This window comes from Cricetulus griseus, chromosome 2 (assembly GCF_003668045.3).
Source record: "Cricetulus griseus strain 17A/GY chromosome 2, alternate assembly CriGri-PICRH-1.0, whole genome shotgun sequence".
NCBI classification, from domain to species: domain Eukaryota; kingdom Metazoa; phylum Chordata; class Mammalia; order Rodentia; family Cricetidae; genus Cricetulus; species Cricetulus griseus.
The window spans coordinates 398,013,762-398,035,396 of NC_048595.1; the positions used below are offsets into that span (position 1 = coordinate 398,013,762).

General features: G+C 41.9%; 1 pseudogene; it reads right to left on the reverse strand.

The window, feature by feature from the left end:
• Positions 1–320: 320 nt before the first annotated feature.
• On the reverse strand, positions 321–11,040 carry LOC100753455 (annotated as a pseudogene).
• Positions 11,041–21,635: the final 10,595 nt, after the last annotated feature.

The window sequence follows — 21,635 nt, forward strand, 5'->3', positions numbered from 1 at the left end:
CCAGCTGTCACCACACCTCTCCGTTGTGATATAATGGCAAATCAGAGCAAGTTTTTCCTTCCTCAAGGAAGGGCATGAATGAACCATTCTCAGATCAAATCAGACTCATATGGGTGGGGGCCACATTGTGTGACAATGGCTGCTGATGTTCTGAAGTTGACCACCAGGGAGAAGGATAAACAGAGAAACACTGAAGGCACATGATCTTTTCTGCCCCAAACCAGAGAGCAGAGGCAGGAGGTCACTGCAGGAGAAGCCCCTGAGCACAGGGCTCTGCAGCCAGGGGACTGGGGATCAGGGACACACTCTGGTGGCAGGGACTTCAGTGCCTGTAGCTCTTCCTGCTGGAGGAGGTGGTGGTGTACTTGATGGTGGAAGAGCTGCCACCAGAGGAGCTGAGGCCACCACTGATGCCTCTGCCACTGCCAGAACTGAAGCCACCTCCAAGGCCATGGCTACTGCTGTAGGAGTAGCTGCTGCCTCCTCCCAGGCCCAAGCTGCTGCTGGCACCACCTGCACTGCCATAGCCGCTGGACACGGTGGACTGCACCACAGCTGTGAAGGAGGCAAGAGGGGACAAGGGTCACCGTGAGCCCACTCTGTCCAGTGAGCCAGGCACAAGGCAGGGGTAGGATAAGCGGGCTAGCATAGTACTTACAGATGTTGACTTGTCCAATACCTTCACCATTCAGCCTGTAAGAGTAACAGAGCAGGTGAGAACTTGGGAGCCATGACCTCAGTTTCCTTTGGAACCCTCAGTCTGGTGACAGTTCACAGAGAATCCCCTTGTTGAGTGGTTCCTGAAGGTAGCCATTGTGGCCACAGCTGGTGCTCCCTCATCTTGTGCTCAGTGCCTAGAAACATGGAGGTGTCCTCAGGGGCTGGAGGAGGGGTGAGCACTCACCTGCACTCCTCTCCTTCCAGCAGCTTCCTGTAGGTGGCGATCTCCACATCAAGGGCCAGCTTGACATTCATGAGCTCCTGGTACTCCTTCAGCAGCCTGGCCATGTCCTGTTTGGCCTTCTGCAGGGCATCCTCCAGCCCTTCCAGCTTGTTCTTCTCTCAGAACTATGATTACAAATGTGTACTACCGTGTCCAACATCACATGAATTCTGGGTATTCAAATTCAAGTCCTTGAGCTTATGTGACAAGTTTGTTGTTCACTGTGCTGTTGCTCCAGTCCCCAAGGACTATTTTTGAGGATCACACCACACTTTCTTATACCATTGCATGCCCATATGGAGAGAGTGGTGGATGCTCAGAAGATTGCCAGGTCTGTGACTTCCTCCCATCTCAGAAACCCTCATAACTTTGTGTTCTTTATTTCTCTGCTCCTTCTCTGCTCTCAGTCCCCTGGAATCTCCATCAGATAGGTGGCATGTTCCTCACCCGTTCTGGTCCAGTTCTTCCTTTCCAATCAGTTACTGTGTGAAGCTCCAGTCCTTGAATCTCCCATTATAAAGTTCATCCTTAGGATACAACAGCTCTGAGCAGCTGGGATTGGTTCTGTTTAGGTGATGGGTCCTTTGATTAGGTTGGATGTGTCTTGCTTATCAGCTTGTTTCTTAAGTGTGGGGATCACATGCCCCCGTCCCTCTGTGCTTTTTTCTCCCAGCAAATATTTCCAAGTTGGTGTTGATGCTCAGGCCAAGTTGTGATATTTCCTTCCATACTGCCCATAGCCCAGTGGCTTATTGACCTGGCTGATCTCAGAGCTCACCTGCTGTGTCGTGTAGTCCTCAGGACTATCTTTCCTGATGGCATACAGATCATCTCTGTGTCTGTTTTCTGTGACCTGTGGAGATTCATGGTGTGATGCACAAGAGAGTCAGTATATGGATTTTTCCTGTGGACATGTTTTACTTCTGAACCCAGCATACGCCGACCTATGACTTCTCGAGACTTAGAAAATTTGGTGTTTTGGATTTTTAACACTCTTAATTAGGAGATAACAGATTGGGAGTTCTCTTAGAACGTGTCTACCGTTTCCTGAAAGTCAGCGTTGAATCAGGCTTAAAGTCTGCCCTGGTCCTCTGTGTATATTATGGCTTCCAGTTTAGTGTTTTTATGGGATTCCTGAGAGTACGAATGAGTGGATCTCTGATTCTCATGCCTTTGCTTGAGCTCTTTTCCTTCTGTTTGTTTGTCTTGTCCAACTCCAATGTGATAGTTTTTGTTTTATCTTATATTCTACTATAATATAATAGAACTCTGTTTGTTTTCTAATGAGAGACAGAAAGGGAGTGGATCCAGAAGGGACGGGAGTAGAGGAGAGCCTAGAAGGAGTAGAGGGAGGGGAAACTAGTCAGGGTATATTATTCAAGAAGAAAATTTATTTTCAATAAATTAAAAAGTATGCTGGGGAGACAGAGAAAGAAATAGAAAGATGGATGGATAGATGATAGATAGATAGACAGACAGATGATAGATAGACAGAGAGATAGAGACTTGAGAAAGTGTGTCTAGGTTCTTTTCTGTTCCACTTATTCTCCTGCCTCTAGGTTCTTTGCTTCTTAAAGCAGGGTCTAGCTGTGGAGTGCAAGTGCAGGGCAATTTACTGTGAGAGGATCCAAGCTTCTTTTCAGAGCATTTCTAACTCCCAATGAAGTCAGAAGCCTTCTGCAGTTCAGGAAATAGGCCTAAACATGCTTCTGCCATTTTATATAAATAAACATTCAGCCACGATTTCACTCATGCCAAAATAAACAACTGCATTCATCTCAGTATGCAAATTTGGTTTGTCTTTCATGAATGGTAAAACAATGTGCATGCCACTAATGAGCAAATTGCTAGAGAAGCACAGGCAGAACAAGCACAAGCTGAACACTATTGCCAAAGAGGCTACGGATGTGGGGGTGAAAAGCAGTGAGTTATGAGGGTCAGAAAGGGATGGCTCTGAGAACAAATGGCTGCCCCTGCGGAAGCCACATTTGGAGACAGACCCTACAGTCCTTTCTCCTTATTTCCTTTGAACTAATGCCAACTCTCTTCTTCTTTAAAAAAGTGTGTGTGTGTGTGTAATTTCTCAAGGCGAGCTACAAGGTTGAGTTACATCTCTAGGAATCCCCAGGTTTGCACCTGGGGCCAGGAGCAGCCTGTTCTCAGTAATCATTCCCTTCTCTGACCCTGCTGCACCTCACTCCATTTCTGGGCTGGTTTCCCATGCATGTGGAGTCCCTGGATTTGCCCACTGTGGCTGGAGTCCACAGCCTCTATTCTGGATCAAGGGTGATTCAAGTAGAGTGGACGACTATAGTATGCCCTTGGGCTAGCACAAAGTCCTTAGATTTCAGGGTGTCACTAATGCTCCTTCATTGTCATTTCTGGTCGGAATGCCAGAGTAGGGGATTGGCTAGCCTCCTTCGGAGGGAATGAAATATCCAATCTTGCCTTTGAGGCACCCTTCTGCACCTCACATGTGTCTGTGTCATTGCAAAAGGACTCTTGCTTCACCCTGCAGTCCTCAGTGGGTGGAGGGATGTTGTACAATGTTTCCTCTCAATGGGCCTTAAATTCTCAGTCTAGATCCTAGAATCCTTTCTCCTGGGTAGTAGAAAGAGTAACTAGGTTTCATCTCAGATGGTCTACAATTACAGCATGGCCTGGAAACTATTTCTAATATCCTTCTCTGTGTAAAAACATTAAAAAGACAGGTTCCTATTATGTAGCTGAAACTGACCTTGCATTTGTGGCAATTCACCTGCCTTAGTCTCTTAAGTGCTGGGACTATAGAAATGAGCCACCAAACCTGGCCTATTATACCTTTCTAATATAAGCTCAATATTAAAAGTTTAAGAAGAGCCAGGCATGGTGGCACATACCTTTAGTGCCAGCCAGCACTCAGGAGGCAGAGGCTCTGTAAATTGGAGGTCAGTTTTGTGTACATAGCGAGTTCTAAGATAATCAGGGCTACACAGTGAGACCCTGTCTCAAAAACTAATTTAGACAGAACATAAATTTTAAAATGTTACAAGTGAGTTGGGCTTACGCCAACTTGAGATAATTGGTATTTTCATGTACACTGTAGACTTCTTCTCTTCCTCTCCCTTCCTCTCTGCTCTCTTCTCTTTTTTTCAGCACACCTCACACTCTTGTGTGGCATTGTTTTGTAAGTCAGCTTACAAAATTAGAGTTAGTTAAAAATACAGAAGCCATTCCGAGGCAGCCTCTGAGCTTGATTTTTTTAAACCCTAATTTGGAATCGGTTTTAGATACAAAAGACTGGAAAACAGCTTGGAGGGATGCTGTGTAGTCAAACCCAGCTTCCTTTAATATTAATATACTTCACATTGACATCTTCATTCATTACTGTTATGAGCAAACATAAATATGCTCGAAAGGAGTCCAGACTTCTTAGTTTTGGGCCTTTGTCCAAAGAAGGATGCCCTAGTCCACTTTCATCACATGTCTTTGTCTCCTCTTGCTGGAGACAGTTTGTCAGGTTTTTGATGCTTTTATGGCCTTGAAAGTTTTGGGGAGCAGAGGCCCTGTGTTATGTAGAATCTTTTAGTAGTTTTTTTTTTGACATTTTCCCTGATGATTTCAGTGGGGGTTCTGAGATTCTTGGAGGAGACCCAGAGCTGAGGCTCCTTCTGATCATGTGATAGTGTCAATAGGTCACTCCACAGTGGATGGATCTCTGAATCACCTGGGTAAGGCAGCTCTCCAGCATCTTTGCTGTACAGTTCCCCTTCACCTCCTTCCCACACTGCACCTTTGGCAAGAAGTTCTTCATTACAGCCCACACCTGGGGAGGAGTTGCACTCTGCCTTGAGGAGGGAGAAATACTTACGGTTTGCAATCCCTTTATGTAAAAGTTGCCAATCTTGTGTCACTGATTTATTTCGTTAGCCATTTGTTTGTAATTATGTAGGCTCAGGAGTATTTTCCTTATACTTTGGGTCATAATCCAATAGTTATTTATTTGACAAATGACTTAAGTTATTCTAATTCAGCGACTGGGAGCTCAGTTCACTGTGGGTTTGTTTTAGGCCTAACATGTTATTTCTTCCTTACTTTCTGTCATGGCCTGATGCACTAGGAGCCTAAAACCAGTCATTTCTCTGAAAGGCTATCCTTCCTGGTTGTATCAGTCAGGGTTCTTCAAAAATAAATAGCCAGCAGGACAGTCATGCATGAAGACTTTGACTTTAAGGAACTATCTTGCCTAATTACTGATCAGGAAAAAAATCTCAGATCTATAGAACTGAAATGTTGGTTTGAGTCTGAAGACCTGGAATCCTAGTTTAAAGGCCTTGGTTGGAAAGCCCTCTCTTACTCAGAGGAGGGTCAGCCTTTTATTCTACTCCAGCTTTCCTTCTGCTGATGGAGTGAAGGCCACTCACAGTGTGGAGCAATGGGCTTCACTCAGCCTCCTCTCCAAATGCAAACCTCATCCTAACACAACCTCAGACATCCAGAATAATATTTGATCAAGTATCTAGGCACTCTGTGGTCCCTTCACACTGATGTGTGAAACTCACTGTAATAGTGATATTAGGCCATAGCACTAACAACAAAGATCTAGACACTAAATATGTTCAATACAACTAAAGTGTCACAGTTTCTAGGCTCTGTGAGGTAACAGAGATGTGTATGTACATAAACAAAATACATATATACACATACTTATACAAAGAACCGTTTCCTGTAGTTTTACTCATTTCCAAAGCCCAGAACATCAGCCTTTGTCCCCCTTCATTCATATATATATATGAATTCATTTTTACATATGATATTTATTTTATATGTGGTATTCATTTGTAAATATGGTATTCATTTTTATGGTGTTCATTTGCTTTTGCAGTGCTGGAGATTGAAGCCAGGGAAGGTCTTGCATGTGCTAAGCAAGCACTCTATCACTGAGCTGCATCCACAACACTGTGTGTTTCCATAAGCAACCATCCTATGCCCAACTCCAAATCATTAGCATCGTGGTCCTTTAGCCCCTTCCCCTGCTTTCCTACAGAAAGTGGTGAGAAAGGTAGCTCAGACCACCTGTCACCTATTTTCTTAGATGTCCTATTTCACAATCCACATTATAATGATTAATTTTATGTGACAACTTAAATGGAACATAGGTGCCCAGATATTTGGGTGTGGCTGTGAATGTATTTCTTTGAGATTAACTCTGCAATGATAGAGTGAAGCAAACTGCCCTCAATAACGAGGATAGGTCTGATCAAATTAGTTGAAGGAACTAACAGAACAAAGAGGCTGAGTCAGAGGGCATTCCCTTTGCCTGGCTACCATTGACAGGACATTCCATGAAATCAAATATTGGCTCTTCTGTGTCTCCAGCTTGGTAGATGTAGATAATATTGTAACTTGTCAGCCTCCCGAAATTACACCAACCAAATATTTAATACTATATTGACCCCTCTCTCCTTCTATCCTTCTTTCCCCTCTGATAGGATAGATGAGACTGTTTTGTCTGTTAGATACTGACTAATACATATGTACAGTGTGTTCAGAATTCCCAAGCCATGTCCCCATGGGATCAACAAAGTGCTCCAACAAAGAGCCTTTTTCTGTAATCTCACTTGTTTCCAAAGCCCACAGGTCAGCCTTTGCTTTCCTTCCCCCTTCAGTGAGATACGTAACACAGTTGGATTATTCTATCACATTGTGCATTCCCTTATAGGTTACCTCAAACTTGTAAGTCATTGTAGGGAGGAGGTTCTGGGGGAGACAGCTCAGTCAGTAAAGAGCTCATTGCACAACCTTGAGTTTGATCCCCAGCATTTGTGTACAAGTCAGGCCCTGCAGAACATGCCTTAGACATTGAGCTTGGCTGAATCGGTGAGTGCCAGGTTGAGAAAGAGATTCTGAGAAACGATGTTTTCAAATAATTCATTGGTAATTTCATACATATCTACAATGTATTTTGAGCACACCCACTCTTGACTCCTCCTACCAGATCCCCCACTGCACACTGTCTCTTTTTTGCTTTCCCCTTCTCTCACCCACAAAGTATAAATTGTACTTCCCAAATACGCATGGCTCTGGGGCCCTCCATGGTTGACCTATCAGGAACCACATCCTCAAAGAAAACTGACTCCATCTCAGACTTTTAAATCATCAAAAGGAGGGGCTCCTGGGGAATGGCTCCATCATATAGTACTTTTTGCATGGGCACCAGGGCTTGAGTTTGAGCCCCAGTATCAACTCTCAGTAGTTCCTCAGCTATAGGTGGGAGCTCATGAGACACTCTCCCAGCCATGCTGGAATGTTGACTTGTTTCATCTCCTGCAGCTATCTTATGCAGCTAACCACAGCTGCTGTAAATTCACAAGTGCAGCTGTCCTATCATATACAGAAGACACTATTTTGTTCTGGTCCTCCCTGACCACTGACTCTTATAGTCTTCCTGTCCCCTCTTCTGCCATGGCTCCTGAGACTTGGAGGGAGAGGGTATGATGGCACAGATGTCCCATTTATGACTGAGCACTTCGTGGACACTTATTCTCTACACTTGGACCAGTTGTGAGTTTTGTTTGATGCTCTAGTTGCCCTTTAGACCTTATGTAGTGAAATTTTATTTACTTCGACTTGTAAGGGTGTTGGATTGTGTGGTCTGCACCTCTTCTGCAGTGCTGATATGATCCTATATGGCTTCTTTTTTGGTATTTTGAGATACCGGACTGCAGTGTTTGCTTTTGAATGTTGAACTAGTCTTATACATTTGGAATGAACCCTGGTTAGTCATGATGTAGAATTCTTTGTATATGCCACAACTTTCTATTTAGTACCATTTTGTTGAACCCTTTTATGTAATGTTTATGAGAGGTGTTAGTTTATGGTTTTCCTTTCTTCGAGTAGCTTTCTCTTGTTGTGTTGTCAGGGTGATATTGGCTCGAGTAGAGTGAGTCATCCATTGCTTCCTCTATGCCTGTTTCCTAGATGTAGTTGTAGGTGCCATTTCATCTGTCCATGTTGGCATAATTAGACAATGAACGAGTTTCATGGGTTCTCTCGTATGTTTGACTGCTTTCCTTAGTTGGTGCATGGCTATCCTGACCATTAAGGTTTGGATACATATCCTCAAAGTTACTTAATGTATTGACATATAGACATAATTTTACTTTATGATACTTTAGATTTCTAAGTATGTTGAGATTTTAACTTTATCTAAACCCACATATGTAATAACTTGAACATCTATACACACACTTTGTGAATCATGTCCCTTCCCACTTTTCCTTATGGATATAGACTCACATATGGGGTGCATGGGCCTTGATCAGCCATCCCACGCCTGGTGTTGGGCATGAAAGTGAGACAGCACCCATGTAAAGGGGGGGTGCCCATTTTAGCAGGGGAAGATTAGGAGTGAACACTTGAGGATTCCTATATGTCAGGTTCCAGAATTACTTTACATAAAATAATCAATATTACATTCTAGAGGTCTGATTTCTCTGACAGCTAAAGAATTAAAAGGCAGGAGAAATCTGAGGGCTACAGGCAGCAGCAGGGGATATCACAGACAGAGCAGAGATATTCATCTCAGAAAAGAAAGGGTTTGATTCCGGGTGAGGACACACACACACACACACACACACACACACACACTCATCCAAGTCTCTCACACACACTCACTCACACACATACACATATGTGAAAGTCTCTTCCTGTCTGTCTCTGTCTCTGTCACTGTTTCCTCTCTCTCTCTCTCTCTCTCTCTCTCTCTCTCTCTCTCTCTCTCTCTCTCTCTCTCTCTCAGCTTTTGCTCTAATTAGGCAGGGATGTGATTATCCAACAGATGTTTTGAGTTAACACAGGTGCAGCGAGACACACAGTCTCAGAAAACCAGTCAGAGGAACCAGGCCATTGGGTTTGCATAGTTAGAGCAGTCACTATACACAGGCTCACATGTGTAAATTCAAGCATCAGTGGGTGGGATTTTTCTAGATATAAAATTTACTGAATTGGTGCAGATCTTATCCTTCTGTCTGTCTCCAGTTACTGCACTCAGAGATTTTAGATGGAATCCAGGGATAGAGCACAGCTTACAAAAGTCATAGACAGACTTATCCAAAAACTGTGATTTTTTTTTAGTTTTTAATTTTTTATATATTTGAATTACAAACAAGATTGAATTACTTGATGATCCCAGTTCCCTTCTCCCAAAACTGTGACTTTTTATTTAAAAAAAAAAACAAAAAACAAGAAGCACCAGTGATTTTTGTATCTGCAAAGGTCACATAACTAATATGGTGTGGGTACCATGTGAGAACTGCACACAATATGGCAGACCAGACACTGCCTGCTCTGTTGGATCCAGATGGAGATGAACTCAGCTGGGAAGGGAGGCCCAGTGCTAGGATGCCATAACACAGGTGTGCTGACCTTCCACAGAGGCAGAGAATGAAAACATTAGGGTTTCCATTTTCTTTTTTTATTCCTTTTTAAAATTTAAATTAGAAACAATCTTATTTTACATATCAATCCCACTTCCCTCTCCCTTCCAGAGAAGCAACAAGGACTCAGCTCTCAGCCCTACCAGAGAGCAGAGGTGAAAGGCCAGCAAGGACAGCCCCTGAGCACAGGGCTCTGCAGCCAGGGTGGCTGGGGATAGGGGTCAAGCTCTGGTGGCAGGGACTTCAGTGCCTGTAGCTCTTCCTGCTGGAGGAGGTGGTGGTGTACTTGATGGTGGAAGAGCTGCCACCAGAGGAGCTGAGGCCACCACTGATGCCTCTGCCACTGCCAGAACTGAAGCCACCTCCAAGGCCATGGCTACTGCTGTAAGAGTAGCTGCTGCCTCCTCCCAGGCCCAAGCTGCTGCTGGCACCACCTGCACTGCCATAGCTGCTGGACACGGTGGACTGCACCACAGCTGTGAAGGAGGCAAGAGGGGACAAGGGTCACGGTGAGCCCACTCTGTCCAGTGAGCCAGGCACAAGGCAGGGGTAGGACAAGAGGGCTAGCATAGTACTTACAGATGTTGACTGGTCCAACACCTTCACCATTCAGCCTGGAAGAGGAACAGAGCAGGTGAGAACTTGGGAGTCATGACCTCAGTCCCTGTGGGAACTCTCAGTCTGGTGACAGTTCACAGAAAATTCCCTGGTTGAGTGGTTCCTGAAGGCAGCCATTGTGGCCAAAGCTGATGCTCCCTCAGCTTGTGCTCAGTGCCTAGAAACATGGAGGTGTCCTCAGGAGCTGGAGGAAGGGTGAGCACTCACCTGCACTCCTCTCCTTCCAGCACCTAAAAGTAGCACGCTGGATTGTAATTCAGTTTAGTGCGGCTGGCATGATTCCCAAATTGCACAGTAGAGACTTCTCCCTCAGTACTGTTGTCTGTGATGTGAGGCCTGAGCTCATCTCAGCCCACCTGAATCAAATACCCTTATGGGGCCACCTCTGGAGGAGAGGAGCTCTGTCCCTGATTGCCAGCTGCTAGTCTGACTAAAGAGACAAAGCCAGGACAGAGTCAACCATAAACAATGGCAGTGTTTGGGCAAAGCCTAGAGTATCTTCCCTCCTCCTTTGCCTTTGGCTTTCCCTCCAGAGCCTGCTTCTGCATAGGCTGCTCTACAAAGTGCCACGTCTCACCTTGTCGATGAAGGAGGCAAACTTGTTGTTGAGGGTCTTGATCTGCTCACATTCCTCAGTCCTCACCCTCTGGATGGTGGGGTCAATTTGCAGGTTCAGAGGGGTGAGGAGGTTCTGGTTAATGGTGACCTCTTGGATGCCTCCAGGGGACACACAGGGAAACCAGGGCTCCCATAGCCACCACTAAAGCCCGGTCTACCACTAAACCCAAAGGCACTGCCTGCTCCTCCAAAGCCAAATCATCCTCCAACTCGGCTGTCATAGCCTCCCCCAATGCCATAGCTGCTCCCTCCAATGGGGATCCTCTTGGAACACCCCAAACCATAGAGGCTCCTGCTGCCAAAGCCATATCCTCCACACACAGCCCCAGAGCCACCACTGCCCCAGGAGCTGAAGCCATAATGGTTGAGCCCTGGCTTTTTGGCTGAGCTGGCACTGAAACCACAGTGGCTGGTTTGACTCCTGATGGTGGTTTTGGTAGACATGATTCCTAGAGATGAGAAGTCTGTAAAGTGGAGGTACTGCAGGGCAGAGCTGGGCAGATGAGGGTGATAGGCTCTGGGCAGCTGCTTATATATAGTGTAGATGGTCTTGCTCGTTCCTAAAGGTCAGCTTGCAGACTGGTAAGGCCAGGACTTTACACACTGTGAGTTCACACTTAGATTATCCAAAAATGTTATGAAATATTGAGGTTGTGATTTGGGGTTCCTTTAGTCAGCATAAATGCTCCAGCCTCTAGTTTTGACTTAATCTGAGTACAGTAAATCAGTCCTTAGTTACTCACCAAATTTGGCTTTGCAGGTTCTGTTGAAAGTACTTAGAACCCTCTGCTCCCTGCCTGCTCCTCTCTCCCATGGAGATATGGAGACCAACTGTTGTCTTATGCTATCAGAAAGTGTCTTATGCTTACAGAAAGCTCTTCGATGACATTCAGTGATTAAGAACATGAACTATAAGTTGTTTTTTCTTTAGATCCCATTTCAAACAGACAGAAAAGTCAACCACATATTTGCCCCACACCCCTGTCACTAGCTTTACGACAAACAGCTCACATCCATTCTTATTGTTTTGATGTTTCCTTCAGTTCACTCAGCAACCCTATAATATCTGAAAGCAGATCTCAGAAAACATGATTTCTTCAGTGATTATTTCAATATTATATCTAAAGATAGGCTGCTTTGTACATATGTAGAAAATTACCATATATATATATTATTCAAGGGACTGTAAAGACTGGGCACTGGTGAACAGTACTTGTTGCTCTTGCAGGGGACCTGACGTTAGTTCCCAGCATCTACAAGGTGGGTCACAACCATCTATAACTCCACTTCCAGGAAATCCCATCTCCTTTTCTGACCTCTGAGGGCACCAGATGCACATGTGTTACACATATTTACATACATGAACATAGTCCTATACATGAATAAGATAAATAGTACTACAGAAATGGTTGATTTTCCAATACCCTTGTTAGCATTATTTTTAAAACATTTTGCTTGTTTAAAATTGTAATTACATTTCATTCATGTTTTTTGGGTCATAGACCTTAAATAGTTTAACAGAATCTATTATTATCTCATAGTCCTTTTTCTCCTAGTCACTTAAAAATGTATGTAGGTGTTTTGCCTGAATGAAAGTCTGTGAGTCACTTGTGTGCCTGGTTCCCCTGGAGGCCAGAAGAGTGAGTCAGATCCCCTAGACCTAGAGTTACCAGAAGGTTATGAGTTATGAGCCACCATGTGGGAGCTGGGATTTGAACCCTGTTCCTCCACAAGAGCAGACAGTGCTCTTAACTTCTGAGTCTCTCCAGCCCCTCTCCTAATACCTAGTTTGTTAAGGAATCCAGATTAGCTGTCCTTCTTAGTGTTTCAGATGGTCTTTTCTACTTGATTGTTCCTGGTGTTTGCTGTAACAGGCCACTGTGTCTGCCTCATATTCCATAAACTAATATTACTTAAATCATGGACCTTAATGAGAGATATTCATGGTTTTAAAAGTAGGTGCCCCAGAATGCATGTTTAAAACATGCACAACATACATGTTACTTATCTACAAGTCGAGTATGTAATACATGTTTAAGGAACCAGATGCATGCCAATGTCATTTCCCAAGCACCTAGTTCCTGCATGTGGAAGCAAGCCGTGTTATTTGTTCCCCGTGTGCCCTCTGAGCAAAGTCCTTCACCCTGTTTTTGTGCTTTTCCTATGTATATTGTTTGTGTGTGTGATATCAATAGGATGATTTGTAATTTATGTTTATACATATGTAAATATGTTTTCTTATGGACAACATGTGCTGTAGCCTTGTTACCTTCCATTTCTGTTTTCTCTGAAATCCCCTTTTTTTACACTCTATGATCCTTTCCAAAACCAGGTGTTTCTAGACCTCCTTTCCTGCACGCCCATTAGTGGCCCTCCCACTGCACTGTTTGTGCTGATCTCAATTCACTCTTTATTTCTATCAAGTTTTTATTTGGTTGTTTTTTTTCCTGTATCCTTTCCTGAATATGGCAATCTTCTATTTCTTATAGCCTTACTGTGTTCACCCCTTAGTCTGATTTTATAGTCGATTTACTCAAATTCTTGGTAACCTTTCAGTGTGCCTTCTTTTCTGTTAGTATTAGTTGATTTGGTTTTCCCATGTTTTGTTTAGGGCATGTATCTCCTGTGGATCCTGCAAAGGTCCTTTCTGTACCTGTCTTTGGATGGATGTGCCATTTGCATCAGCTTCCTAAGAGGAGCCAGGGGCATTTCAGGGAAACAGGAACTCTTGCTGACTCTAAGAGAGTAATTCTTTTATCCTTCAATTCAGTCATCCCAGAAATGGTCACCAAAGCACAGGCTTTATGAACCATAGGCTCTCTGCTTTCTTCTTCTCCCCACCAAAATGATCATTAAGCAATAAAATGCTCAACTTGACTGACCTCACACTGCCTATCTATGTGGTTAAATATTATTCTAGAAGTGTCTGTGAGTTTCTGGGTGAGATTAAAAACTGAATGGGTTGACTGAATAAAAACTGAATAAGTTCAGCCCACTGTTTGTCCCTCATGGGTTGGCCTCTTCAGTCAGCTGACATCCTGAATATAATAAAAGGCAGAGTGAGTGGGAGATGCTCTTCCTGGTTGCCCTGGAGCTGCTGTTGTTTGTCTGTTTAATTTTTCCTGCCATTAGACTCAGACTAAGGCATCAGCACATTGTGGGTCTCCAGCCTGCTGTTTTGAACCAGAACAAAATAACTGGTTGTATGGCTCCAGCCTTAGGACTGGCCTGATCAAGGCTATCAGCTCTTCTGGGTCTCTAACTCACTGACAGTTGGAAATTCTCAGACTCCAAGCTTATGTGAGCCAGTCCCTAACTCCCCTCTGTCTGTCTGTCTGTCTGTCTGTCTGTCTGTCTGTCTGTCTGTCTGTCTGTCTCTATCTCTCTCTGTGTGTGTCTTTCTTTGTCTCTCTGTCTCTGTCTCACTATCTCTGTCTCTGTCCTTTCTCTGTCTCTGTCTCTTTGTCTCTGTCCTTTGTCTCTGTATCTCTCTGTCTATCTTCTGTCTGTCTGTCTCTGTCTCAGTCCTTCTCTCTCTTCCATATCTTCCATGGGAATGAGACATGTGGAGTAAAGTACAGTTACGACATGTGATTCTTTTTCCTTAAGTCTCATGTATTCCATTTACTCCAGAGTTTACAGGTCAGGCTTCTCATCCCTCCTCTGTCCTATATTTTAAGAAGGCTGATTTGTTCATTTGTAATCTGCTAGATTCTTTTGTCCTGTTGTACTCTCTGTCATGAATGATCTTGATCTCATACATTATTAGTTTTGCTTGTTTCAAGGATGAATTTTGCTCAGGAGTATAAAACTCTTTGAAAGGCTGTGTTAAGGAAATTTCTGAGGGGTAAAGAAAATACTGACACAGGGTTTATCTTATAAACTATGTGGACTATAATAAAATGTGCCAAGGATTCTTTTGTTCCTTTTATTAAAAAATACTTTTTCTCACATAATATATCCTGATCATGGTTTCTCCTCCCTCTACTCCTCTCAGTGGCTCCCCACATCCCCTCCTATCTGGATCCATCCCCTTCTATCTCATTAGAAAACAATCTGGCATCTAAGGGATAATAATAAAATAAACCATAGTAAGATAAAGCTAAATTAACATATCAGAACGAGACCAAAAAAGAAGAAAAAGAACCCAAGAAAAAGCACAAGAAACAGAAATAGACACAGAGACCCACTCATCCACATATTCAGGAAGCTCATAAACACAGTAAACTGGATGCCATAATATATGGGCAAAGGACACAGTTTCTGTTTCTCTTACACAGACTTCCCTGAGCCCCAAGGGGAAGGATTTGATGGAGACATCCCATCCAAAGTCTCTCACTCTCTGCATATTATATGGCTGTGAGTGTCTGTTTTGTTCCCATGTGCTGCAGGAGAAGGCTTCTCTGGTGGTGGGTGATCAAGGCACTGAGTTATGCATATAGAAGAATACCATGCCATGCTCTTCTAGTAGAACAGTGGTATTTGGTTTTGCCCTAGTCCCTGGAATATCTAGTCTCAGGTCCTTGGTTACCCAAGTAGTACTAGGGATGGGTTCTATCTTGTGGAGTGGGGCTTAAACCAAATCTGATATTGGTTGGTTACTCATACAGCTTTGTGCCATCATTGCACAAGCATACCTTGCAGGCAGGACACCACCGTATATCAAAGAGTTTGTAGATAGGTTGGTGTTTACATTTCTCCTTTGGGAGCATGCAAAGTGCCTTCCTATACCAAAGACACTAGTACATAGTGGTGAAGGCTCTGTGTAGGTACCAACTTTACTTGTCTGTGTTCAATGAGTTGTGTAGGGGATATCTTCAGCAATTAGGGCCTTGCCATCAGTTTGTGGACAGAAAGCTATAGTCTTGGCAACAGCCTTGGTTGTGTGGGGGTTCCCATGGATCCCCTTTGGCAAACTACTCAATTAGATGTAATCCATGCCTGGTACTGAAATCTTCATTTGCTAACAACAGATGTCCAGTGGGGGCTCTGTATCCTCCATTATTTGGCCATTTCACTTAGATTATATTGTAGGATATATATTTATGTCATATTTTGGTATATATTTTAGGAAGCTTTTATTATATTAGTTTTCCATACTGCTTCTCAAATGGCCCTTACATTTAGTTGTTTCTCCTGATAGTTCTTCCCTCATCTCCCTCTTCCCTCCCTCTCACCACTTGATCCTCCTGTTCAAGTGCCCCAACACCATGCAGAACTGTCTATTCTATCTTGTTTTCCTAGGAGATCTATCTGTCCTCCTAGCCCATTACTCTATACCCAGTCTCTGTGGGTCTGTGGGTTGTGGGCTGTAGCTTGGTTGTCATTGACTTAATAAACAACACCCATACACAAATGAATGCATACCATATTTGTCTTTCTGGGTCTGGTTTACCTCCCTCAGGATGATTTTTTCTAGTTCCATCCATTTAGATGTAAATTTCATGGTTTTACTTTTTTAAGAAGTAGAGTAATATTCCAATGTATACATGTACCACATTTTCTCCCTCCATTCTTCTGTTGAGGGACATCTAATTTTTTTCCAGTTTCTGGCCATTATGACTAGACCAGCAATGAGCATGGTTAAGCAAGTGTCTCTATGATAGGATGAAGTGCCCTTTGGGTATAAGCCCAAGACAAGTATAGCTGGATCTTGAAGTAGACCTATTCCCATTTTCCTGAGGAACCATCACACTGATTTCCATAGTGGTTGTACAAGTTTACAGTTCCACCAGCACTCAATGAGAGTTCCCCTTAATCCACAATCTCACCAGCATTCGGTTCATTGTTTATAAAATAAAATCGGGTCTATAGGTATGTAGATTTATGTCTATGTCTTTAATTAAATTCCATTGATCAATGTGTCTGTTTTTGTAACAAGATCATGCTTTAAAAAAAGAAAACAAAGAACTAATAACTCTGTAGTACCATTTGAGGTCAGGGATGGTGACACTTCCAGAAGTTCTTCTATTGTTTAGGTTTGTTATAGATCTCCTGAGTTTTTTGAGTTTTTATATGAAGCTAAAATTGTACTTTCAAGATCTGTGAAGAATTGTGTTATAATTTTGACAGGGATTGCATTGAATCTGTAGATCGCTTTTGGTAGGATGGCCATTTTTACTATATTAACCCTACTGATCTGTGAGCATGGGAGATCTTTCCATCTTCCGATAGCTTCTTCACTATCTTAAACTTCTCATACAAGTCTTTCTCTTGCTTGGTTGGAGTTTTATGTATTTCAGGTTATTTGAGGGTATTGTGAAATGTGTTGTTTCCCTTATTGTTTTCTCACTCAGTTTGCCATTTGTATACAGGAAGGTTACTGATTTGTGAGTTAATCTTGTATCCAACCACTTGCTGGAAGTGTTTATCAGCTGTAGGAGATTCCAGGTGGACTTTTAGTGTCATTCATGTATACTGTCATTTCTTCTGCAAATGAAGATATTTTAACTTCTTCCTTTCCAATTTGTACCCTTGATCTCCTTCAGTTGCCTTATTGCTCTAGCTAGGACTTCAAGTACTATATTGAATATATCTAGAGAGTGGAAAACCTTGTCTTATTTCTGACTTTAGTAGAAATGATTTAATTTTTTTCTCCATTTAAGTTGACGTTGGCTTTGGCCTTCATGTAAACTGCCTTTATTATGTTGAGGTATATTCCATGTATCCACAATATCTCTAGGACTTTTATCTAAAAGGATGTTAGAATTTTGTCAAAGGTCCTTTCTGCATCTAATGAGATTATCATGTAATTTTTATTTTTCAGTTCATTTATATGGTGGATTACGTTAATTGATTTACATATGTTGAACCATCTCTGCATGTCTAGGATGAAGCCTACTTGATCACAATGGATGGTCTTTTTGACGTGTTCTTTGATTCAATTTGACAGTACTTTATCGAGATTTTTTGCAACTATGTTCAAAAGGGAAACTGGTCTACAATTCTTTTGGGGGGGTCTTAATGTAGTTTGGATGTCAGGGTAACTGTGGTCTCATAAATCAACTGGGTAATGTCCCTTCTGTTTCTGTTTTGTTAAATAATTTGAGAAGTATTTGCATTAACTCTTTGAAAGTCTGGTAGAATTCTGCTGCAAAACCCATCAGGGCCTGGGCTTTGTTTTGGTTGGGAGATTTAATGACTGCTTCTAATTCACTAGGGGTTATTGACCAGTTTAAATGGTTTATAATATCTTAGTTTAACTTTGGTAAGTGGTAGAACACAGATTTCTAAGTGTGCCCTTGAGTTCCCTGGATTTCCTTGGCATCTTTTCTTTTGTTATGTGTACCTTTTCATAGGTAGTTTTGCAAATTTGAATATTCTCATTACACCTTTTAGTTAATTTGCATAAGGATTTGCCAGTTGTGTTGATCTTCTCAAAGAACTACTCTCTATTTCATTGATTCTTATACTGTTTGTTTCTATTTTGTTGATTTCGGTCCTGTGTTTGATTATTTCTTACTGTGTACTTCTTTTAGGTATGTGCTTCTTTTTGTTCTAGAGCACCAGGTGTGATGTTAGGTTACTAGTATTAGATTTCTCCAATTTTATTGTGTAGGCCTTTAGTGTTATGAACTTGCCTTCATTGGATCCAATAGGTTGGGACATGTTGTTATTTTAATTTTCATTTAATTCTAGAAAGTTTTTTTATTTCTTTCTTAACCCCCTTTATTATTCAGTAGTGAGTTGTTCAGTTTCCAAAGAGTTTTTAAGCTTTCTATTATTTCTTTGAGACTTGCTTTGTGTTCAAATATGTGGTCAATTTTGGAGAACATTTTACTAGGTGTTGAGAAAATTATATTCTTTTGTGTTTGAGTGAAATGTTCTAAAGAAATCTGTTAGGTTCATTTATGACATCAGTATACCCAAGCATTTCTCTGTTTAGGTTTTGTCTGGATGGCCTGTCTATTGGTGACAGTCGGGTAATGAAGTCTTCCATTATCAGTGTGTGAGGATGAATATGTGATTTAAGTTTGTAATAGTGTTCTTTTATGAACTTGGGTGTCCTTGTGTTTGGTGCATTTTTGTTAAGAATTACAAAGTCCATTTGGTAGATTTTTCCCATCTCTTATTATTAATTTTGGTTTGAAGTTTATTTTGCAAGATATTAAAATGGCTGTGCCAGTTTTCTTGTTAGGTCCATTTGCTGGAATATCTTATTCCATCCTTTCACCCTAAGGTGATGTTTATCCTTGATGTTAAGGTTTTTTTCTTTTTTTATTAATTAGAAGGATGGAGCCTGGTTTTACATTCATTCTGTGCCATTATATTGGGGACTGAAACCATTGATGTTGAAAACTATCAATGAGCAGTATTTTTTGATTCCTGTTATTTTGTGTGTTATCTGTGGTGTGTGTGTGTGTGTGTGTGTGTGTGTGTGTGTGTGTGTGTGTGTGTGTGTTTCCCCTCTTTTGATTTGGGGGTCTGGGATTATTTATTCCTTGTGTTTTCTTGAATGTAGTTAATCTCTTTAGGTTGGAGCTTTTCTTCTAGTGCCTTCTTTAGGGCTGGATTTGTAAATAGATATTATTTTCAATTTGGTTTTATCATGGAATGTCTTATTTTCTCCATTTATGGTGACTGGAGTTTTTACTGTGAATAATAGTATGGGCTGGCATCTGTAGTCTCTTAGAGTTGTAGAACTTCCCAGGCACTTCTGGTCGTTAGAGTCTCCATTGAGAAGTTAGGAATATTTCTCATAGATCTGTCATTATATGCTACTTGGTCTTTTCCCTTGCAGCTTTTAATATTCTTTTTGTTGTTGTTCTTTAGGTTTAATGTTTTGATTCTTATATGCTGAGAGGACTTCCTTCTCTGATCCATTCTGTTTACTTCTTGTAGAAGGCATCTCCTTCTTCAGGTTAGGAGAATTTTCTTCTATGATTTTGTTGAAATGTTTTCTGTGCCTTTGATCTAGGTTTCTTCTCCTTTCTCTATTCCTACTATATATAGATTTGGTCTTTTCATAGTGTCCCAGATTTCCTGAATTTTTGTGCCAGGGTTTTTAACATTTTCTTTCACCAAGATATTTGTTTCTTCTGTCATGTCTCCAGTGCCTGAGATTTTTCTCTTCCATCTTTTATATTCTGTTGGTGAGGCTTTCCTCTGAGGTTACTGTCTGATTTCCAAAATTTTTCTTTCTAGATTTCCCTGAGTTAGGGTTTTCTTTGTTGATTCTATTTCCGCTTTCAGGTCTTGAACTGTTTTATTCATCTCCTTTCCCTGTTTGTTTGTGTTTCATAGGTTTCCTTAAGGGATTTATACATTTCCTTTTTGAGGACCTTTATCGTATCCATAGAGATTGTCTTAAGGTCTTCATCTTGTGCTTCAACTATGTTATACTTCTCAGGGTCTACTGTGTTAGGATCCTAGGCTCTAGTGAAGACATATTGTCATGGCTGTTGTTGATTGTGTTTTTGTGCCAGCATCTAGGTATCTTGGTTTGGGATGATTGTAAGTCTAGGCCCTGATATCTGGTCTTGCCTTTATTGGGTGGGTGTATTGTTCTTTGGTTTCTGTTGCTCTCTCTGATTCTTAGGAGGATATAGTGGCTGTGTGTTGCCTTTTAGGCAGTTCTTTTGGGATCCTGCTAGGTGTGACTAGTGGGGTTTCCAGGTAAAATGTGTTTCTAGGTATTGGGAACTGACACTTAAAAATGGGAATGGGCTTGGTGGGGGTTGGGGATCCATAGGAGGGAGGAAATAAAACAGAATGTTGTACTAGGATCTGCTTAGTCCCTTGGGAATGGGGGCAGAGTGAGGAAAGGCCACAGCAGGTGATCTTCTACAGAGCTGGGGATGAAACTGGGGGATTAGATTTAGAGGAGAGCAAAGAGGAGGGAAGATCTGAGGTTAGCCTACCAGCTTCCCTGCCCAGAGTACAAAAACAAACAAACAAACAAACCTCTTCAGGTTTTAAATTAGAATTAAACCACTGAATTATAAACCAGCTAAAGTCTTCAAAAGACACCTCGATGAGCTATGCTTGTCAGGTGACAAATGAGCCATACTCCAGTATCATCAGAGAAATGCCAATTCAAACAATGAGATGTCACTATATACCTAGTACAATGGCCAAAGCCCAGAACTGTGGAATAGGTACCACCTAATCACTGGTGGTGGGGTAAACTATGATCCAACCACTGTCCAAGACAGGATTGCAATTTAACAAATGTAAATATGCTCTACCCAGATAATCCAATGATTATACTCTTTGACATTTACCCAAGTTATTTGAAAATATGCCAGAAAAAAACCCTGCATGTGGACATTTATAGCAGCTTCATTTCTAATTGCTAAAATGTGAAATGAACCAAGAGATCCTTCAGGCAGTTGAATATCACTCATCATTTCAAAATATTAGTTATAGCCAGGCATGGTAACTCATAATTTTAATCCCAACACTTAGTAGGCAGAGACCAGTTGACCTCTTTGAATTGAGTTCCAAGTCAACCAAACCTACACAGTGAACAATTATTTAAAAAAACTTAGCTGTCAATCCATTCAAAGACAAAGATGAAAATTGGACATACCTTCTGCTAAGGTTAAACAATATACTCTGTATGATTCCAACCACAAGACGCTTGAGCAACTGACAGCAACAACAAACATATTGAGCGGGAGTCAGGATTGGGTGGTGGCATGGAGGTATAGATTGAGGGCGGGAGTCAAAATTGGGCAAAGGCAGGGGGTATAGATGGAGGACAGAAAACTTCACAGCAGTGAGACTAGTCTGTAGTAAATAATACAGGAGTACTATAGTGAGGCTGGTCTCTATAATACTGTAATGGTATTACACACACTATTATGCATGTTCTAAATCCATTAGAAGATACAAAGACAAGAGTGGATTCTTGGGCTTTGGGTGATGGCGACATGTCATCATGGTGATCAACAGTGGTAACAAGTGTGCCACTGTGGTGGAGGTTTTTATAGTTGGTGTGGTTGTGTCCACATTTAAACAATTTTGCTATGTATCTAAAGCTGCTCTAAACCTCAAGGCAAAGTGGTCCATCCTGGTGGCCATTATGCTACCCAAGA